A 21283-nucleotide genomic window follows, 5' to 3' on the forward strand; every position below is an offset into this window, starting at 1 on the left:
CCCTAACCTAAAGCCTCAGTGAGTATTAGGTAAATCAGATAGATCTACACCTTGAGCACCAAAGATGTAGGATGTATCGAAGTATTGATAAAATGTATGCTTGCTTGAGTTTCTCTTCATTATTGTGGCAAGTAAGCGAGTGGGAGAAAAGCTTAGGTATGGAACTAAGCATGGATCGATGAGGATAATTACATCGTAGTTTTTGTATGTGAGTGGCAGAGGCCGCTCAGTGCGGATACGCTTTGATACGTATTCTCCATATATTTGACATGTATCGTGGCCATTAGGTTTCAAAGAAAACCTAGTCAGTGAGTGTACAATAATGTCAAGGCTCTTTGTGGATACCCTAGGATTTATTACCAAGAACGGGATAGCCTCATTGGGAATCAATGACCGTGTTCGAGTTGCATAATAAGTTGTGTTAGAGGAAAATATGCCCATTTTGTAGTTATCTTCCAAGGAAATAATAAGGTTGTATACATTGAAGCTTTACAGTCACGCATTATTGGGGATTTACTAAGTCTAGAGTTTCGTTCTGGTGCAGTCATAGATATGCAAGGCTGAGAAAGAAAGTGCATAAGCATAATGAAAGTCAGATCGGTGGAGTTGACTTTGAGTTCCTATGGGCATATTGTGTAATCCATCGCTTATACAGATAGTAAAGGAATTTGAGGTTGCAAAGCCAACTTGAATGGTTTATACGTAGTGTAAGTAAATTTTGGACATTTAACCCTTATGACTAATTGGAGTTATAAGGAATGTAGCTGGAAGACACTTTATAGGTGGTAATCTTAAAGAGATCGATCTAGTATCTTGATGATGTGTTGTGGGGTACGAGTCGATAGTTTTAGTGTGGAACCTGGAAAATTCACTCAAATAAATGGCCTCAGAGGTAGACCCTCGTGTGAGTAGTTACAAATTCATACAACATTACCATACTCATCAGCATAGAATGCTTGAGTTATCCTCTCAAGTGAGAGTGTGGATGTGATTCTCTTGAGTTCAGTGTATAACTCTGTTGGATACTCATAAGGAACGACCTAGAACTCTTCGGTGATAGAGCGGGACTATCAATGATCCTTATTCCATGTTATACCGTTAAGGATTTCTCATTGTCTAACGAAGCCTAATTTATGCTTAACGTGGACACATAATTTAGGGTTTATGTGTGAGTTATGCATATCCATCAAGTTGGTAAGTGATCATTTTAGTCTCAATCTTGTGTTGCGATTGGTTAAGTCTTATAAGCATAAAGGTCATATGTGTTAGTACCAGTTTCGTGTGGTATGCTCTATGGTGGAGTATATGTTGAGTAACCTAGGGAGTCTGTGAGTCGGCCAATAGTGTTAGTGATTCTGATGGGTTTTACGCTGACTAGATCAAAGTGGCGCAGGGGAAATGGATCAGAAAGATGAACCGAGTTAAATTGGGGAAAATGACCCTTTCAGAAAAGTCATGTCAATCAGTGAAACAACTATTTGGATTCAAAGAAGAAGATTGAGTTTTCTTGAAGGGCATCTCGGGGTAGAGGACGGAAGGATCCTTTAAGACCATAAGTCGAGTTCTGGATATAATGGACCATACCAGATCATGAGACTGATAGAGGAAGCGGTTATCAGTAGGTATCGCTTCCCTTATCATCTGAGTTTCATGGGGAGTATTAGATATCTCAACTCGAGGAATTGACCCTAGATCATTGTAAACTTATTCTTACGGATATGGTTGACGGAGGAGTCACGTTTGTCCTTTTCAATCTCATTCTAACCAAGTGGTGAATTGGACAATCAATTTATTAGGGGTGGAGATATGATATATGTACCCACCCTCTTGTTTGGACGAATTTCAATTTAGGGGAAATGATATAATTCCCTAGGTTCTAATCATCCTTAATCGTATGGGATAATAATGATTAAGGCTAATGAGTAGAATTTAAGTGATCTAGTGGCATCATTAGAAGTTATGATTAAAGCCAAGGGAAAAAGTGTCTTTGGGATGATTTCTATATGTGCCTTATGAAGATAACTTTTTCTGATTATCTCATATCCTTTCTCTTTCTAAACCAAAAATAGTTGAGAGGAAATTGGGAAGTAAAGAGAGGGAGCAGTCGCATGGCTTGAAGGAAGAAGGGAGAAGTTACTGAAATTAACATCCCTCTTCATTGCATGTGATAGATTATTAAAGATTGAGAGTGGAACAAAGCTAGTAGAAGATTGTGTCACCAAGAGCTCTTCATCAAGAGTAGAATTTGGAATCAAGAGAAAGAGAAATTGAAGAAATATTGAAGGACACACTTTCTTCATAAGGAGTTCCTGAGGAATTGGACAAAGATCATCATCATCTTTGTCGCGCCGTGAAAAATACCTGAGCGCATCGCATGCTCGAAGATACAAAAAATTCGTCACCGAACTTTATTCATTCCCGAAGGAAAGGGAAAATATCGATAAAACCGTAGGGGAAGAGAAAAAGGGCAAGGAAGTCGATTATGCAAGGGGGAGGTATTAATACACCTCACATCCGTTGTACTCAACGAGAATTATTTTTATTTTTCTTTACGCAGATGGGTGTTACTATCTAAATGTTGCTTGTGAATGATAAAAGGGGAAAACAAGTTTATTAATTAGCATGGTAGCTAAGGATTCAGAGCCTTGTGCTTAGGTATTCTCATGGTGCAATGAGAAAATTAGAGCTTCGTAGTTCGTGGTAGAAAATAAGGATTTGTTGGTTGTTTTTATTGGACGATGTTAACATTCACGTTCTAGCGTTTAAATGTTGATTGTATGCTCGCTCGTGGGAGGCTTAAGTGTTGTTTGTATTATGGTAGAATCGAAATAACATGTCATTTTTGAAAGGGTTTTGAATGCCCTAAGATGGAGAAATGAATTTGATGGGGTTGTTATTGATTTTAGATTTGAAAAAGATTGTCTTGATTTGAATTGCACTAAAGTCTATGAACGGAGGCGAATACTTTGAATAATTAGGGTCTACATCCCATATTCAAAGATACTCATAATAAAGATAAGAATAATCCCTCTCATTCTTCTTCGTTGCTTAAGGCTCATGGTGCATAATTCTAATCATATTCTTAAGTGTTTTTTGAATTCATTTGCAAAAAGATTTTAGACTTAAATGATGAAGAAAAGAAAAGGAAGGAAAAATTCGAAAAATTATTAGGACCTTGATGTCCATTCTGTCTTCACAGTCTTGGAAGGGAAGTCTTGAACTTGAGATCCAGTTTAGTGCACGTACCAAGGTATAACCCAATGAAGTGACCAAGAGACTTATGATCACTTGAATGAATAGGGTAAATATGTTAATTATTCAAAGTAATTAATTGATCAAGAATAAAATTTATCAACTAATCAAAGGGGTGAACATGTCAAAACAAACATTAAACACATGGAAATGTAAGGAATTAACAAGGCTCTAAAAATTGGGATTAATCATGTTAGAACCAAATTTCTAATGAATTTTAATGAAAAATTAAAGAAACTCACAAATTAAATCCAATTAAATTCTAAAAAATGGATAATACTTTAATTAACTAAATTCATGCATTTTCTATGAATTTATCATGAATTAAAATGTGCATTGTCATGAATTAAAAGTACATAAAAAATTGACAAAATAATGGGAAAAAGAACAAGAAATAAGGGATTAATAATTAATTCTCCAAGGGTGTATAAACTAGAGTGTGTGTAGCCTAGAAATAGAGGCATTGGGCCTAACAGATAAGGCCCAAACATAAAGTATTGTTGTTAGGTTCAGTAGGGGGTATATCAAGTAAAACAGAAGTGCAAAGATGTAAAGCACCATGGACTTAGTGCACTAGGCCCAACCAAAAACTGCAAGGGAAGGGGGAAAATTCAGCAACACAAATCTTTCCTCTACACATCATGTTTCAATGTCACCTCTCTCTCAAGAGCACCTCCACCAAAGTTTTTTCTCCACGGCACCGGAGGCGGAGGAGTTGGCCAGAATCACCAAATAGCACCACCAATATACTCCTCTCAACCTCCTATTTATTAATCTCTCACTAATTCATGCCAAAGATTAACCAATTCTCCAAATTTAATCAAGAAAGTCATGAACCCTAACTATGAAAACTAAAATTAAATGATAGAGGAGAAGAATTAAGCCAGTAAACCGTAGGGATTTGATTCTGTAATGCAAGAACTACATTGTGATATCAAAAGTTCAGCAAACAAAGAAGGAATAAATATTCACCGACCTACACGACAGAGGATTGTCTTAGAAGTTATTGAAATATGAAGATGATGAAGATGAAGAAAACCAGAGGTATGCTACTTTGAACCTTCAATCTTCTACTTTTGCAATGAACTTCTTCCTCTCAAGAATTAACTCTGTAAAATTTTGATCTAGATTATTGTTGTTGATGATGATTATGTCAGTGTGAAGGTAGTGTAAAGTGAGGAGACTTAGCTCAAATGGTGACAAGCTGCAAGGTGAAGCTTTCTCCAATGGTGGTAGAGCTTTGGTGTAGGGAGAGAAATTTGAGATGGTGAATTAAGAAAGTGAATTCTGAATTTGCAGTGGAATTTGTAGAGAATGAATGGTTATTCTAGATTGAAAAGAGTGATGAGTTTATATAAATGAATTTTCCAACTATTTCGGTCAGTTTTTCGGGCAATGATGGTTAGAGGTTTATGCTGTTGTTAGTGTTAACGGATTCCAAGAGGAAATTGGTTGCAAGAGTTAACAGTGTTAGTGAGTTGTTAAATTTTTATATGGAACTATTATTGAAGTGTTGAATGTAGGGATTGTTATGGAATTTAGCTTGTCTTGATGTTAGGATTGGAATGAGTAAGTGTAGTTCATGTATTGATGAATGTTAATGTAGGAATGCTTAGGTTCAAAATATGAATGATATGTGTTGCTGCATAATTTCATTGGCTTTGAATTGGTGTGTTATGTGGACTTTTATTCGAATTGGAATGGCACCAGATGCATTTTGTAAGCTAGAATTGCAAAAATAGCAGGTGTAGCCGGTTACCTAATATTGGCTAACCGGTTACCAATATGAAACATGGTACACTGGTGTATGTAATGAGGTTGGACAAACAGGTGTTACCGGTTACCTGATTCTGGGTAATCGGTTACCAACTATATATTTTGCCTCTAGATGTTGGAGGAATGCAGGTGTAATTGGTTACACTGTTTTAGGTAACCAATTATCAAAATGAAAGTTTGGCTTCTGGTGTGCTGGAATGCAGGTGTAATCGGTTACATTGTTTTAGGTAATCAATTACCCCAACATGAAAATTTGTTTTCTTTGCTATGTTATAATGTATTGTCTTGTGTATGTGTGAATGGAGCATTGTCTATGTTTTTCTTGTAGATATGCATGAAAGTGTATAAGTCATGGTTTGAATAATTGTGTATATATGCATGGGCATAAGTTCTAATTATATTGTATGGTGTGGTTTTATAGGGCTGGTACACGTAGGATGAACAACACTTTGGCGTGGCATTTGGGTCGCAAAGGCATGAATCAAGGTTGTCATGGAACATGGAGAGGTCATGACACATGAAGACATCACCAAGAATCATGAAGGATTTGGAGACCCACAGAAATGGGGATGGCTTGTAAAAAAGTGGGATATGATTTAGGATAGGTAGTTGACTTTGGTCAACTATTTGACCAAAAATTCAACCTTTGACCAAAAGTCAACCATGGGTTAAAACATGTAATTTTGTGTAATTTTTTGATTGGACCTTTTGTAATGGACCATTGAATATTATTGTAATGAAATAGCCCTTTGAAATGAGTTATTTCTTATATTGCCTAGAAGAATATTTTCCCTCCAAATCTTGGTTTGAACGTTTGAACTTGTACTTGAATGAATCTTGAATTTGAAGGAATGAATCTTGATTTCTTTGACTTGACTCTGAATTGCAAAGCCTTATCTTAAACCCATACCAAATGACCAAGTCCATAAAGAGATTAACCAATCACACTTGCAATCCCTAATAGGATCCAATGTCATGATGTAGTCCATATGATCCACTAATATCTCAGACTAAAATTAAGTGTAGCACCAAAATACCACATGCTTGATTCTTAAGAACACAATAAAATGGACATTATCCAGCATTTGTGCCATGAACAACAACCTCTGAATCAATGATGTTTATCTAAGAAATGCAATTGTAAATGAATGAATATGGCATGGGTATGCAGATGAATTAAGGATCAAAGGTTAGATTGGAAAATGGAAAGAAGGTATGGCAAATTTTGGGGTATGACAATCTTCATCACCTTGTAATTCTAGGTTTCATCTCTTTAAAGGTTGGGTTTAGGTAGTTATTAGCCATTATATGTTAAGGTTTTGTTAAATTCATGATGCATGTGTTTTGTTTCTAATTGATGATGTGTTGTTGTTGATGTTGATTGTTTTTTGTTGTTGTTACTACAATAAATGTGTTGTTTTATTGGTAAAATCATGTTAGAAGTGATGGATTGGTTGCATGAGTTAGATCATAGGATGAGGAATTTGAAGTTCATATGTTCATGATTGTATGATCAATGTGTTATATTGGAAATTGAGGTGCATGACTGAGATTTAATCATGATATATGATCTTGCATGTTATGGAATTATTGAGTATGATAGGGTGTGTTTGAGTGTTGAAAATTTGAGTTTAAAAGGTGAATTTTAGAAACTTGTACATAGTCAGTCGATTGACAGGATGAGTAAATCGATTTGCCTCATGAAAATTTGAAGATTTTATGGAATTTCTAGAAGTCAATGGATATACCCCCTAAGTAAATAAATTTACATGCTCAAATTCTCATATTTTTTGTTTGACATAAATAAAGTAAATTGATTAAACCCTTATGTAAATCGACTAACAAGCCTAATTTTTCAACTATTTGGATATGTAGAGGGATGATAAATTAATTTACTCCTATGTGTAAATCAATTAACCCCTTTAAATCCTTTAAAAATGAAAATTTTGCACTAAATGTGAGTTTAACCCAGGACATCTGAAGGTGAGAAAAACAAGAAAGGGGGGTTTGAATTGTTTTGGAAAATAAAGGATTTTTCAAAAAAAAAAGAACACGCAGGATTTTATACTGGTTCGCTTATAACACAAAGCTACTCCAGTCCACCCGGCCAAGGTGATTTCGCCTTCAAAAAGGACTTAATCCACTAATCTTGAAAGATTAATACAACCAAACGTCTAAGACAGTGATCTCTTAGTCCTCCCAAGTATACAGACTACGCAGAGTCACTTGAGGAACAAAAACAATTTAGCAAAAATAGATTTGTAATTGAGAGTGCTTCTAAGAGTAAGCAAATATTACAACAGAATAAGCAAGTAGGTGTTTTCACGTATGAGCAACAGCTCGTGAAAAACTAAGAGAGAATGTAAAGAATTTTCTGTGCGTTGTTGTGTATCTCTCACTGAAGTATGCTGTCCTTTATATAGTGGTGAAAGGACCGTTGGAGTGATGACAAAATATTGGTCTTTGATGAGCATTCAATGTCATTACTTCTGTGTTTCTTGCCATAACCAAAATGTCTCCCTGAATAACTTCTTTCCAAAAATACTTTCTTTCCATTTGAAGAAGTTCTTTCCGTTACTCTTTATGGATTTTGAGAATCTTTATCAGAGTCTTTGTTATCTCGGAGTTTCTGTGTCAATCGGGGATTGCGTTGAGGTTACATCATAGATTCTAAGAGTACTGGTCTTTTAGATCATCAGAGTTGAGTCCAGTGGAAGTTTAGAGCTTCTGGTATTCTGCTGTCCTGTTTTGCTCAGAGTCAGAACTTCTAGAGCGCACTTCTTCTTCAGATGCTTCTGATCTTCTAGTTCTTTGTATCTGATCAGAGTTTGTATCTGATAAAATGATCAGATTCCTTTGTTCTTGTTCAGAGTCCTGCACACTTAGAGAATTTTTGTTAGGGTGCCATTTTTGGTTTCATCCTTTGTTATCATCAAAATCCTGGAATCTATTGTAGAACTAATTTTGTTCTTACAATCTCCCCCTTTTTGATGATGACAAAACAATCTTACTTTATAGATGACACATTTAGAGATAAGAATTTATCAGATCAGATAGAAGTGAGCTCCCCTTGAGATAAGCCTGGGAGTTCACAAGTTCTTACCGGAGCTTCCATGATATGATGTTTCTAGATACTCTTCTGCAAATATCAGAGTAAAAAAAGATTATAACCATTTTATTGAATAAAATGTTCGCAGAGTACTAAAGGATTTAGATATGTTTTCATCAGAGCTGTTTTTATTTCTCCCCCTTTTTGTCAGAATAAAAAAGACTTAGCAAAAAAAAAGAAAGGAAAAAAAATATATATATATATATATATATATTCAGATAACAACATAAACAGCAGAAAGCAAGAACAAACATAATCAGAAACAACAAGCAAATCAGCAAAGGAAAATCCTAGGTGCCTAAGGGTTTGGAGGTGGAGGCATCCTCTGAAGCAGTTGGGTCAACAGATTCTGAATGCTGACCTTGACTGAATCCTGTTGATCCAATATAGCTCGGACTTCCTTCTGCTCCTTCTGAAGATCTTCAAGGGTCCTGAGAACCAGAGGGACAAAGGTGGAAGACTCCCCCTGAGTCAGAGCATCCGGTTCTACCCTGCTGGCAGATTCTTCAGCACGACGAGCTTCGGCTTCAGCAGCGGCTTTAGCTTTAGCTTCAGCAGCGGCTTTTGCTTCAGCTTCAACAGCAGCAGCGTCAGCTAGAGCTTTGGCTTCAGCTTTCTTAAGTCTTTGAATTTCCTCTAGCCTTGCTTTTTCTTCTACTTCCTTTTTGGCTTGCTCCTCAGCTTCTCTGGCTAAGCGCTCCTGTAGTCTTACTTCAGCATCTCTGATGAAGTCGTTTCTGACTTGCTCAGAGAGGCTCTTCAGTTTGAAGGCTTCAGAGGTCATCCAGCCAATAACTCTGTTCCAATGTGTCCTAACAGCTGAAGGATCATCACTGATGCCAGAGTTGATGGTCAGAGACTTGACCTTGTCAACTGAGGCTCCTGCAAAAAACACTATTGCTTCTTCTAGGGTTGGCAGGGTGTTTTGTGGTTCAGAGGGTGGAGGTGGAGAAGTGGGAGGACTTAGGTTGAGAGTTTGTGGTTCAGCGGATGTGTTTGGTGGGGGTGAGTCAGAGGTGATTGGTTCATAGGGTTGATGGTCAAATGGTGTTGGGTTTGGTTGTTCTGCGGGTGGTGAAGTGACTTCAGGGTCAGGTTGGTGTTGGGTTTGTGTTGGTTGTTGTGAGGCCAGAGATTGAGCGTGAAGTTGGGCCAGAGTGGGAGATGAGGGGTCAGAGTGTTCTGTATCTGATGAGATGTTGAAGTAGGGGGGTGATTCTGGAGAAGAGGATGAAGATGGTGAGGAGGTTTCATTCAGCATTTCTGCTTCAGAATGAGGTAAGGTGGTGGTGGCAAGATTAAATTTCTGAGATGTTTTGGTGGTTGAAGGTGGGGTGTCTGAGTGAGTGTAGATAGGTGTTGGTTGAGGGAGAGAAGAAGCAATGGGCTGTGTTTGTGAAGAGGGAACAAGAGAAACAGACTTACCAGAAGGCTCGTGCAGAGGTGCTGGAGGTCTTGATCCGGAGGATTCTCCTAGTCTTGCTTTCTTCGCTTGCCTTTCCTTCTCAGAGGGTCTTCGTGGATGCTTCATGAAGTTTAGAGCAGTTTCTGGTAGCTCGCTTAGGTTGAAGTCTGAGATATCCACTCCTTCTTTCATCAGATTATCCAGATAGAAAAGGATTACATCTCGGGGGTCTTCCTTTGAGAACAGATAGAGTCCATGGGGGATTTCCCTCTGATCTTTTAGAGCATCCCAGGAGGTGTCCAGAGTAGGTTTGACTTTGACCTGATCCAGAACCCCATGCTCTTCAGATTTTTGGCGTTGAGAGGTTTTCCAGTGTCGATCATCACATCTTCCATGAGTCTGAACTTTAACAGGTGGTCCACCAGGCAAATTTCAATCAGAAAGTCAGAGATTAGCCTTCCTAGAGGAATGTAGTTTATGGGCTTCATGTGGTTTCTAGTATCTCGCACAGAGTCTCTGAGATACTTGAAGAGAAGTGTTGGAAGGCAGAGCTTCAGACCCTTGTGGATACAGTACATAATGCACTTCTGGTCTGTGTTGATGTAGTCTGAGGAGTTTGACGCTGGGCGATGATGGATGGTACCCAGAATGATCTTCAGCCAAACACGGAGGTTCTGAAGTAGCTCCTTGTTCTTGGAGGAATTGCCTTCTGTGTTCTGCTTGAAGATTGTTGGGTTAATCTCTTGGGACATGTATTTTGCCCTAGGGTTGATGCTGTAGATTCTTCTGCCTCCATCTTTTTCCATGCCCAGAAGAGCAGCAATAGACTTCTCAGTTATCACTATCTTGACTCCCAGAACATCGGAGACAATGAAGTGACCATCAGCATCAGCGAATCTCCAGAATCCTTCACAAGATTTGTGTAATTAGGACCATATATACGTTTGAAGTAGTTACCCTAACCTTGATTGCTGAGTTCTTCAGTGAGGTCGATGCCATTCCTTTTCATGTTGTCAAAATACACCAATGATTCACATAATACTTCTAGTTTCTCAAATGGCGTAGCAAGATTGATGTGAGGCTCACGATCGAGAATGTGAGGCTCCTTGTAGATTGGAGTTGTGACTACACTAGTAACCGTTGGGTTTGGGTTGCTTGAACTTGGAGCTTGTTCGCTTGAATCCATTTGTTGAGAGAAGTTGTAAACAGCTTGTTGTTGAGCATCCATAGTTTTGTTGAAAACTGAAATGAAGATGAAGAATGCTTGCAGGAATGCCTTGAGAGAGCTAAGGTTTAAGGGTGCGTGAGAGTGAAAAGTGTGCAATGTGTGAAATGAATGTGTTTAAATACCCAAATTAGGGCGCATGCAAAACGACACACAAAACAAAGTTTAGCACAAAAACCAAGTCAGCACGTTTAGAGGGAAAAATGATTACAGCTCATTAATGATGTCTAATCCCAATAGCTAGTACACTGCTCGAGAAGATCTCAAGAGACTCTTCCTTGATTACTGCTAGACAGCTGTCTAGAAGTTCCAAGGTCAGACGCATGGTACTCCACGTGTTTGCTTTATCTGATCTTCAGGAATACCAAAGGATTGGTTCCTGGAGAATTCTAACTGAGATAGCTTCTAACTTGGTAGGAGTATCAGAGTCAGAGGCAGAATCCATTGTGTTTACATTAGAGTCTCATTTTACAACTTCAGAGGCACATATTATTCAGGGCAATTTTGAATGTTCAGATTCTTTAGGATGAAGAGGAATCTATCTTCAGCTAAAGGTTTAGTAAATATATCAGCCCATTGATGATCAGTATCAATGAATTTCAATGTTACTACCCCTTTCTGAACATAGTCTTTGAAAAAAAGATGTTTTATTTCTATGTGCTTAGCTCTGGAGTGTAAAATGGGATTCTTGCTTAAACAAATGGCAGCAGTATTATCACAAAAGATAGGAATGTTACTCTCGAAGATTTGCAGATCTTCTAAGTGATTCTTCATCCAGAGCATCTGAGTAGTGCACAGTGATGCTGAGATGTATTCCGCTTCTGCAGTGGACAGGGCTATGGTTGATTGTCTTTTGCTGGCCCAGGATATCAGATTGTTTCCTAAGAGCTGACAATTTCCAGATGTACTTTTTCGTTCCATTCTGTCTCCTGCGTAATCTGCATCACAAAAACCAGATAGTCTATACTATGATGTTTTCTCATACATCAGGCCCAGGTTAGGAGTTCCTTTCAGATATTTGAGAATTCTCTTAACTGCTGTTAAGTGAGTTTCTCTAGGATCTGACTGAAACTTGGCACAGAGACAAACACTAAATAGAATATCAGGGCGAGTAGCAGTCAGATAGAGAAGGGAGCCTATCATACCACGATAGAGCTTCTGACAAACCTTTTTACAGACTTCTTCTTTTTCAAGAATGCAGGTTGGATGCATGGGAGTCTTTGCAGAATTGCATTCAACCATATCAAATTTCTTCAGAATGTCTTTTATGTTTTTGCTTTGATGAACGTACGTGACTTCTGAAGTTTGATTTATTTGAATTCCTAGAAAGAACTTTAGTTCTTGCATTAAGCTCATTTCAAATTCTGCCTGCATTAGCTCAGAGAATTCTTGACATACAGAGGCGTTAGCTGAACCAAAAATGATATCATCAACGTATATCTGGCATATCATGAGATCATTATTAAGGTTTTTACAGAAGAATGTGGAGTCAACTTTCCCTCTGATAAAATCATGTTCCAGAAGAAAAATACTTAATCGTTCATACCAAGCTCTAGGAGCTTCTTTAAGTCCATATAAAGATTTCTTAAGTTTAAAAACATGTTCTGGATAATTTGAATTTTCAAAACCTGGAGGTTGGTTAACATACACTTCTTTTGATATATAACCGTTAAGGAATGCGCTCTTGACATCCATTTGATATAATTTGATAGAATGATTTATAGCGAATGATACAAGTAAGCGAATAGATTCTAACCTGGCGACTGGAGCAAAGGTTTCATTATAGTCAATACCTTCTTGTTGACTGTAACCTTGAGCCACCAGTCGAGCTTTGTTTCTGACAACTTCTCCTTTCTCATTCAGCTTGTTTCTGAACACCCATCTGGTTCCGATAACGTGAGTGCCTCTGGGCCTAGGAACAAGATCCCAGACGTCGTTCTTTGTGAATTGATCTAGCTCTTCTTGCATGGCTAGAACCCAGTCGCTATCTTGAAGCCTCATCACATGAAGTAGGCTCGATCAGAGATACTAGTCCTAGAGGAGTTTCTTCAGAGGTCTTGAAGGTAGACCTAGTTCGGACAGGTTCGTCCTTATTTCCCAGAATCAACTCTTCAAATATGTTGAGGCGACTTTTAGCTTTCTTTGGGATTACTGGGGAGTTAGTTCCTTCTGAGGTTTGAGTGTCAGTTGCTTCTAGAGCTTTAATCTTCTCGTCAGATCCTGCAAGAGTGATCTCCAAATCTGCAAATTTCTCAACTAGCTTTGACTTTTCAGGGTCAAGCTTATCATCAAATCTGACATAAATTGATTCTTCCACAATTTTGGTTTCTGTATTGTATACTATGTAGCCTTTAGAGCGTTCTGAGTATCCTAACATAATACCTTTTTGTGCTTTGGAATCAAACTTGTTCAGATGTTCTTTAGTATTTAAGATAAAACAAGAACATCCAAAAGGATGAGAATATGAAATATTTGGTTTTCTTCCTTTACACAGTTCATAGGGAGTCTTTTCCAGAATAGGTCTTATGGAGATTCTATTCTGAATGTAACACGCTGTATTTACAGCTTCGTCCCAAAAGTGCTTAGCCACATTTGTTTCATTGATCATGGTTCTGGCCATCTCTTGGAGTGTCCTATTCTTCCTCTCTACAACTCCATTTTGTTGTGGAGTTCTAGGGCAGGAGAAATCATGTGATATTCCATTAGAGTCAAATAATTCCTCAAAAAATTTGTTTTCAAATTCCCCACCATGATCACTTCTGACTCTGACAATATTAGAGTCAAATTCTTTTTGCACTTTCGAACAGAAGCTAGTGAATACAGAGTGAGACTCTCTCTTGTGCTTTAGGAATTTTACCCATGTCCAGCGACTGAAATCATCAACAATGACTAGTCCATACTTCTTTCCATTGACTGATGCTGTTTTCACAGGACCAAATAAATCAATGTGAAGAAATTCCAGAGGCTTAGAGGTAGAAACAATATTTTTCTTTTTGAAAGATGTTTTTGAAAATTTTCCGTTCTGACATGCTTCACATAGAGCATCTGAAGAAAGCTTCAGTTTAGGTAGGCCTCTGACTAACTCGAGTTTATTTAGCTGAGATAATTTTCTCATGCTAATGTGGCCCAAGCGTCTATGCCATACCCATTGCTCTTCGTGAACAGACATCAGACATTTCACATTTTGTTCTTTTAAATCAGAAAGATTTATTTTATAAATATTGTTTTTCCTCTTTCCAGTGAATAGGACAGAACCATTGTTTTGATTTATGGCTTTACATGTTTTTTGATTAAAGATTACATCATAACCGTTATCACTTAATTGACTTATTGATAACAGGTTATGCATTAATCCTTTTACATATAGGACATCAGATATAGAGGGAAGAGTACCATTACCAATAGTTCCGGAGCCTCTGATCCTTCCTTTCTGATCTCCTCCGAAACCTACGAATCCAGCATCTTTAAGTTCCAGGCTTTGGAACATAGACTTTCTTCCCGTCATGTGTCGCGAGCATCCAGAGTCCAGGTACCATGACTGGTGTTTTAACTCTGCTGCATAAGATATCTGCAACATAAACAATCTTATCCTTTGGTACCCAAAGTCTTTTGGGTCCTTTGTGATTAGTTTTCCCAGAGCTTCTTAACACTTTGGGTTTTCTAGCATTATTAAATTTTTGCTCTTGTGTGTGTGTGTAGTAATATGAAAATGGAGATTTAGGTTGTTCATTAGTAGAAGTTTTATCTTCACTAGGATCATACCCAATTCCTCTTCTATTGTTCTGACTGACTCCATAAATCATGGATGCCATTATACTCCTCCCTATCCCATTTTTCAGAAACTTTTGAAAAGCTTTTTCATATTTATAAATGATTGTGTTTGAAGTTTGTGGAGCTTGAGATAACGCTTCTTCAAGTTTTGAGAAATTTTTCTTTGTTGCATCTCTTTCTAATGTCAAAGATCTGTTTTCATCTTTTAATTCTAAGATTGTTATCTCAAGTTTTCCACATTCTTCTAATGTTTCTTCAAGAACGCCTTTTACAGCTTTAAATTTTTGTTTTAGTTTCTGATATGAGCTAAGAGTTTCAGACAGACATGATTTTAGGTCAGATCGAGAGAGTTCAGAAAATACCTCTTCTGATTCAGATTCTTCACCTGAGGTGTTATTGGATGTGGTAGCCATCAATGCTACATTAGCCTGTTCATTAGAGTCTGATTCTGATGAGTCAGATTCGCTGTCATCCCAGGTAGCCATCAGTCCCTTTTTGGTTCTGAGGGAATTTTTCTTGAAGTTCTCTTTTCTGGAACTGTCTTTCTTTAACTTGGGACATTCGTTCCTGTAGTGACCTGTTTCTTTACATTCATAACAAGTAACATCTTTGTTAGTTTTCCCTTTCGAGGTTGATTCTGATCGATCCCCTCTAGGTCTCGGTCTTCTGAAGTTATTATTCCTCTTTCTCCATAGTTGTTTTACTCTTCTGGTCAGGAGGGATAATTCTTCTTCATCATCAGAATCTTCCTGTTCAGAGTCATCAGCATCTTCTATTTCGGCCTGGAGGGCTTTGTTTCTGTCATACTTGCGCCTTTCAGATTTGGACTTTAATGCTACAGACTTGTTCTTTAATGCTACAGACTTGTTCTTTTTCTGAGGCTCATCTTCCTCCAGTTCTATCTCATGACTTCTGAGTGAACTAACAAGCTCTTCAAGGCTGATGTTGTTCAGATCCGTTGAAAGCTTTATGGCTGTGACCATGGGTCTCCACTTCTTTGGCAAGCTTCTGACTATCTTTTTGACATGGTCTTCCGTTGTGTATCCTTTGTCTAGTACTTTGGGACCTGTAATAAGAGTTTGGAATCTAGAGAGCATTACCTCTACAGCTTCATCAGGCTCCATTTTGAAGGCTTCATATTTCTGGATTAGAGCCAAAGCGTTTGTTTCTTTGACCTGAGAGTTTCCTTCATGAGTCATCCTCAGGGAGTCGAGTATATCTTTAGCTGTTTCCCTGTTGGTGATTTTTTCATACTCATTGTAAGATATGGCATTGAGAAGTATCGTTCTGGCTTTGTGATGATTCTTGAATTCGCGCTTCTGATCATCTGTCATTTTACTTCTGGGAACAACAACTCCAGCATCTGTTACAAGAGGTTTGTATCCATCTGTGACAATGTCCTATGGATCAGTGTCATAGCCCAGAAAGAAACTTTCAATTCTATCTTTCCAGTAATCGAATTTCTCTCCATCAAAGACTGGAGGCTTAGCATTATAATTGTCTCTTTCATTGGTGTTGGCCATAGTTTTTCTCGTTATGGATCTCTCTACACTGTTAAGTGTTTGATTAGAAAATCAATAACAGAGTCGAAGCTCTGATACCAACTGAAGGTGAGAAAAACAAGAAAGGGGGGTTTGAATTGTTTTGGAAAATAAAGGCTTTTTTTTTCAAAAAAAAGAACACGCAGGATTTTATACTGGTTCGCTTATAACACAAAGCTACTCCAGTCCACCCGGCCAAGGTGATTTCGCCTTCAAAAAGAACTTAATCCACTAATCTTGAAAGATTAATACAACCAAATGTCTAAGAGAGTGATCTCTTAGTCCTCCCAAGTATATAGACTACGTAGAGTCACTTGAGGAACAAAAACAATTTAGCAAAAATAGATTTGTAATTGAGAGTGCTTCTAAGAGTAAGCAAAATATTAGAGCAGAATAAGCAAGTAGGTGTTTTCACGTATGAGCAACAACTCGTGAAAAACTAAGAGAGAATGTAAAGAATTTTTTGTGCGTTGTTGTGTATCTCTCACTGAAGTATGCTGTCCTTTATATAGTGGTGAAAGGACCGTTGAAGTGATGACAGAATATTGGTCTTTGATGAGCATTCAATGTCATTACTTCTGTGTTTCTTGCCATAACCAAAATCTCTCCCTGAATAACTTCTTTCCAAAAATACTTTCTTTCCACTTGAAGAAGTTCTTTCCGTTACTCTTTCTGGATTTTGAGAATCTTCATCAGAGTCTTTGTTATCTCGGAGTTTCTGTGTCAATCGGGGATTGCGTTGAGGTTACATCATAGCTTCTAAGAGTACTGGTCTTTTAGATCATCAGAGTTGAGTCCGGTGGAAGTTTAGAGCTTCTGGTATTCTGCTGTCCTGTTTTGCTCAGAGTCAGAACTTCTAGAGCGCACTTCTTCTTCAGATGCTTCTGATCTTCTAGTTCTTTGTATCTGATCAGAGTTTGTATCTGATAAAGTGATCAGATTCCTTTGTTCTTGTTCAGAGTCCTGCACACTTAGAGAATTTTCGTTAGGGTGCCATTTTTGGTTTCATCCTTTGTTATCATCAAAATCCTGAAATCTATTGTAGAACTAATTTTGTTCTTACAATCTCCGCCTTTTTGATGATGACAAAACAATCTTACTTTATAGATGAAACATTTAGAGATAAGAATTTATCATATCAGATAGAAGTGAGCTCCCCCTGAGATAAGCCTGGGAGTTCAGAAGTTCTTACTGGAGCTTCCATGATATGATGTTTCTAGATACTCTTCTGCAAATATCTGAGTAAAAAAGGATTAGAACCATTTTATTGAATAAAATGTTCGCAGAGTACTAAAGGATTTAGATATGTTTTCATCAGAGCTGTTTTTATTTCTCCCCCTTTTTGTTAGAATAAAAAAGACTTAGCAAAAAAAGAAAGGCAAAATATATATATATTCAGATAATAGCACAAACAGCAGAAAGCAAGAACAAACATAATCAGAAAGCAACAAGCAAATCAGCAAAGGAAAATCCTAGGTGCCTAAGGGTTTGGAGGTGGAGGCATCCTCTGAAGCAGTTGGGTCAGCAGATTCTGAATGTTGACGTTGACTGAATCCCGTTGATCCAATCTAGCTCGGACTTCCTTCTGCTCCTTCTGAAGATCTTCAAGAGTCTTGAGAACTAGAGGGACAAAGGTGGAAGACTACCCCTGAGTCAGAGCATCCGGTTCTACCCTGCTGGCAGATTCTTCAGCACGACGAGCTTCAGCTTCAGCAGCGGCTTTAGCTTCAGCTTTAGCAGCAGCTTTTGCTTCAGCTTCAGTAGCAGCCACGTCAGCTAGAGCATTGGCTTCAGCTTCCTTAAGTCTTTGAATTTCCTCATGCCTTGCTTTTTCTTCTGCTTCCTTTCTGGCTTGCTCCTCAGCTTCTCTGGCTAAGCGCTCCTGGAGTCTTACTTCAGCATCTCTGATGAAGTCGTTTCTGACTTGCTCAGAGAGGTCTTCAGTTTGAAGGCTTCAGAGGTGATCCATCCAATAACTCTGTTCTAGTGTGTCCTAACAGCTGAAGGATCATCACTGATGCCAGAGTTGATGGTCAGAGACTTGACCTTGTCAACTGAGGCTCCTGCAAACAACACTATTGCTTCTTCTAGGGTTGGCAGGGTGTTTTGTGGTTCAGAGGGTGGAAGTGGAGAAGTGGGAGGGCTTAGGTTGAGAGTTTGTGGTTCAGCGGATGTGTTCGGTGGGGGTGAGTCAGAGGTGATTAGTTCATAGGGTTGATGGTCAGATGGTGTTGGGGTTGGTTGTTCTGCGGGTGGTGAAGTGACTTCCGGGTCAGGTTGGTGTTGGGTTTGTGTGTGCTGTTGTGAGGCCAGAGTCTGAGCGTGAAGTTGGGCCAGAAGGGGAGATGAGGGGTCAGTGTGTTCTGTATCTGATGAGATGTTGAAGTAGGGGGGTGATTCTGGAGAAGAGGATGAAGATGGTGAGGAGGTTTCATTCAGCATTTCTGCTTCAGAACAAGGTAAGGTGGTGGTGGCAAGATTAAATTTTCGAGATGTTTTGGTGGTTGAAGGCGGGGTGTCTGAGTGAGTGTAAATAGGTGTTGGTTGAGGGAGAGAAGAAGCAATGGGCTGTGTTTGTGCAGAGGGAGCAAGAGAAACAAACTTACCAGAAGGCTCATGTAGAGGTGCTGGAGGTCTTGATCCGGAGGATTCTCCTAGTCTTGCTTTCTTCGCTTGCCTTGCCTTCTCAGAGGGTCCTCGCGGATGCTTCATGAAGTTTGGAGAAGTTTCTGGTAGCTCACTTAGGTTGAAGTCTGAGATATCCACTCCTTCTTTCATCAGATTATCCAGATAGAAAAGGATTACATCTCGGGGGTCTTCCTTTGAGAACAGATAGAGTCCATGGGGGATTTCCCTCTGATCTTTTAGAGCATCCTGGGAGGTGTCCAGAGTAGGTTTGACTTTGACCTGATCCAGAATCCCCATGCTCTTCATATTTTTGGCGTTGAGAGGTTTTCCAGTGTCGATCATCACATCTTCCATGAGTCTGAACTTTAACAGGTGGTCCACCAGGCGACTTTCAATCAGAAAGTCAGAGATTAGCCTTCCTAGAGGAATGTAGTTTCTGGGCTTCATGTGGTTTCTAGTATCTCGCACAGAGTCTCTGAGGTACTTGAAGAGAAGTGTTGGAAGGCAGAGCTTCAGACCCTTGTGGATGCAGTACAGAATGCACTTCTGGTCTGTGTTGATGTAGTCTAAGGAGTTTGACGCTGGGCGATGATGGATGGTACCCATAATGATCTTCAGCCAAACACGGAGGTTCTGATGAAGTAGCTCCTTGTTCTTGGAGGAATTTCCATCTGCATTCTGCTTGAAGATTGTTGGGTTAATCTCTTGGGACATGTATTTTGCCCTAGGGTTAATGTTGTAGATTCTTCTGCCTCCTTCTTTTTCCATGCCCAGAAGAGCAGCAATAAACTTCTCAGTTATCACTATCTTGACTCCTAGAACATAGGAGACAATGAAGTGATCATCAGCATCAGCGAATCTCCAGAATTCCTTCACAAGATTTGTGTAAACAGGACCATATAGACGTTTGAAGTAGTTACCCCGACCTTGATTGCTGAGTTCTTTAGTGAGGTCGATGCCATTCCTTTTCATGTTATCAAAATCCACCAATGATTCACATAATACTTCCAGTTTCTCAAATGGCGTAGCAAGATTGATGTGAGGCTCACGATCGAGAATGTGAGGCTCCTTGTAGATTGGAGTTGTGACTACACCAGTAACCGCTGGGTTTGGGTTGCTTGAACTTGGAGCTTGTTCGCTTGAATCCATTTGTTGAGAGAGGTTGTAAACAGCTTGTTGTTGAGCATCCATAGTGTTGTTGAAAACTGAGATGAAGATGAAGAATGCTTGCAGGAATGCCTTGAGAGAGCTGAGGTTTAAGGGTGCGTGAGAGTGAAAAGTGTGCAATGTGTGAAATGAATGTGTTTAAATACCCAAATTAGGGCGCATGCAAAACGACACACAAAACAAAGTTTAGCACAAAAACCAAGTCAGCACGTTTAGAGGGAAAAATGATTACAGCTCATTAATGATGTCTAATCCCAACAGCTAGTACACTGCTCGAGAAGATCTCAAGAGACTCTTCCTTGATTACTGCTAGACAACTGTCTAGAAGTTCCAAGGTCATACGCAAGGTACTCCACGTGTTTGCTTTATCTGATCTTCAGGAATACCAAAGGATTGGTTCCTGGAGAATTCTAACTGAGATAGCTTCTAACTTTGTAGGAGTATCAGAGTCAGAGGCAGAATCCATTGTGTTTACACTAGAGTCTCATTATACAACTTCAGAGGCACATATTATTCAGGGCAATTTTGAATGTTCAGATTCTTTAGGATGAAGAGGAATCTATCTTCAGCTAAAGGTTTAGTAAATATGTCAGCCCATTGATGATCAGTATCAATGAATTTCAATGTTACTACCCCTTTCTGAACATAGTCTTTGAAAAAAAGATGTTTTATTTCTATGTGCTTAGCTCTGGAGTGTAAAATGGGATTCTTGCTTAAACAAATGGCAGCAGTATTATCACAAAAGATAGGAATGTTACTCTCGAAGATTTGCAGATCTTCTAAGTGATTCTTCATCCAGAGCATCTGAGTAGTGCACAGTGATGCTGAGATGTATTCCGCTTCTGCAGTGGACAGGGCTATGGTTGATTGTCTTTTGCTGGCCCAGGATATCAGATTGTTTCCCAAGAGCTGACAATTTCTAGATGTACTTTTTCGTTCGATTCTGTCTCCTGCGTAATCTGCATCACAAAAACCAGATAGTCTATACTCTGATGTTTTCTCATACATCAGGCCCAGGTTAGGAGTTCCTTTCAGATATTTGAGAATTCTCTTAACCGCTGTTAAGTGAGTTTCTCTAGGATCTGATTGAAACTTGGCACAGAGACAAACACTAAATAGAATATCAGGGCGAGTAGCAGTCAGATAGAGAAGGGAATCTATCATACCACGATAGAGCTTCTGACAAACCTTTTACTGACTTCTTCTTTTTCAAGAATGCAGGTTGGATGCATGGGAGTCTTTGCAGAATTGCATTCAGCCATATCAAATTTCTTCAGAATGTCTTTTATGTATTTGCTTTGATGCACGTACGTGACTTCTGAAGTTTGATTTATTTGAATTCCTAGAAAGAACTTTAGTTCTTGCATTAAGCTCATTTCAAATTCTGCCTGCATTAGCTCAGAGAATTC

Source organism: Lathyrus oleraceus, chromosome 7, assembly GCF_024323335.1.
Source record: "Lathyrus oleraceus cultivar Zhongwan6 chromosome 7, CAAS_Psat_ZW6_1.0, whole genome shotgun sequence".
Classification (NCBI taxonomy): Eukaryota; Viridiplantae; Streptophyta; class Magnoliopsida; order Fabales; family Fabaceae; genus Lathyrus; species Lathyrus oleraceus.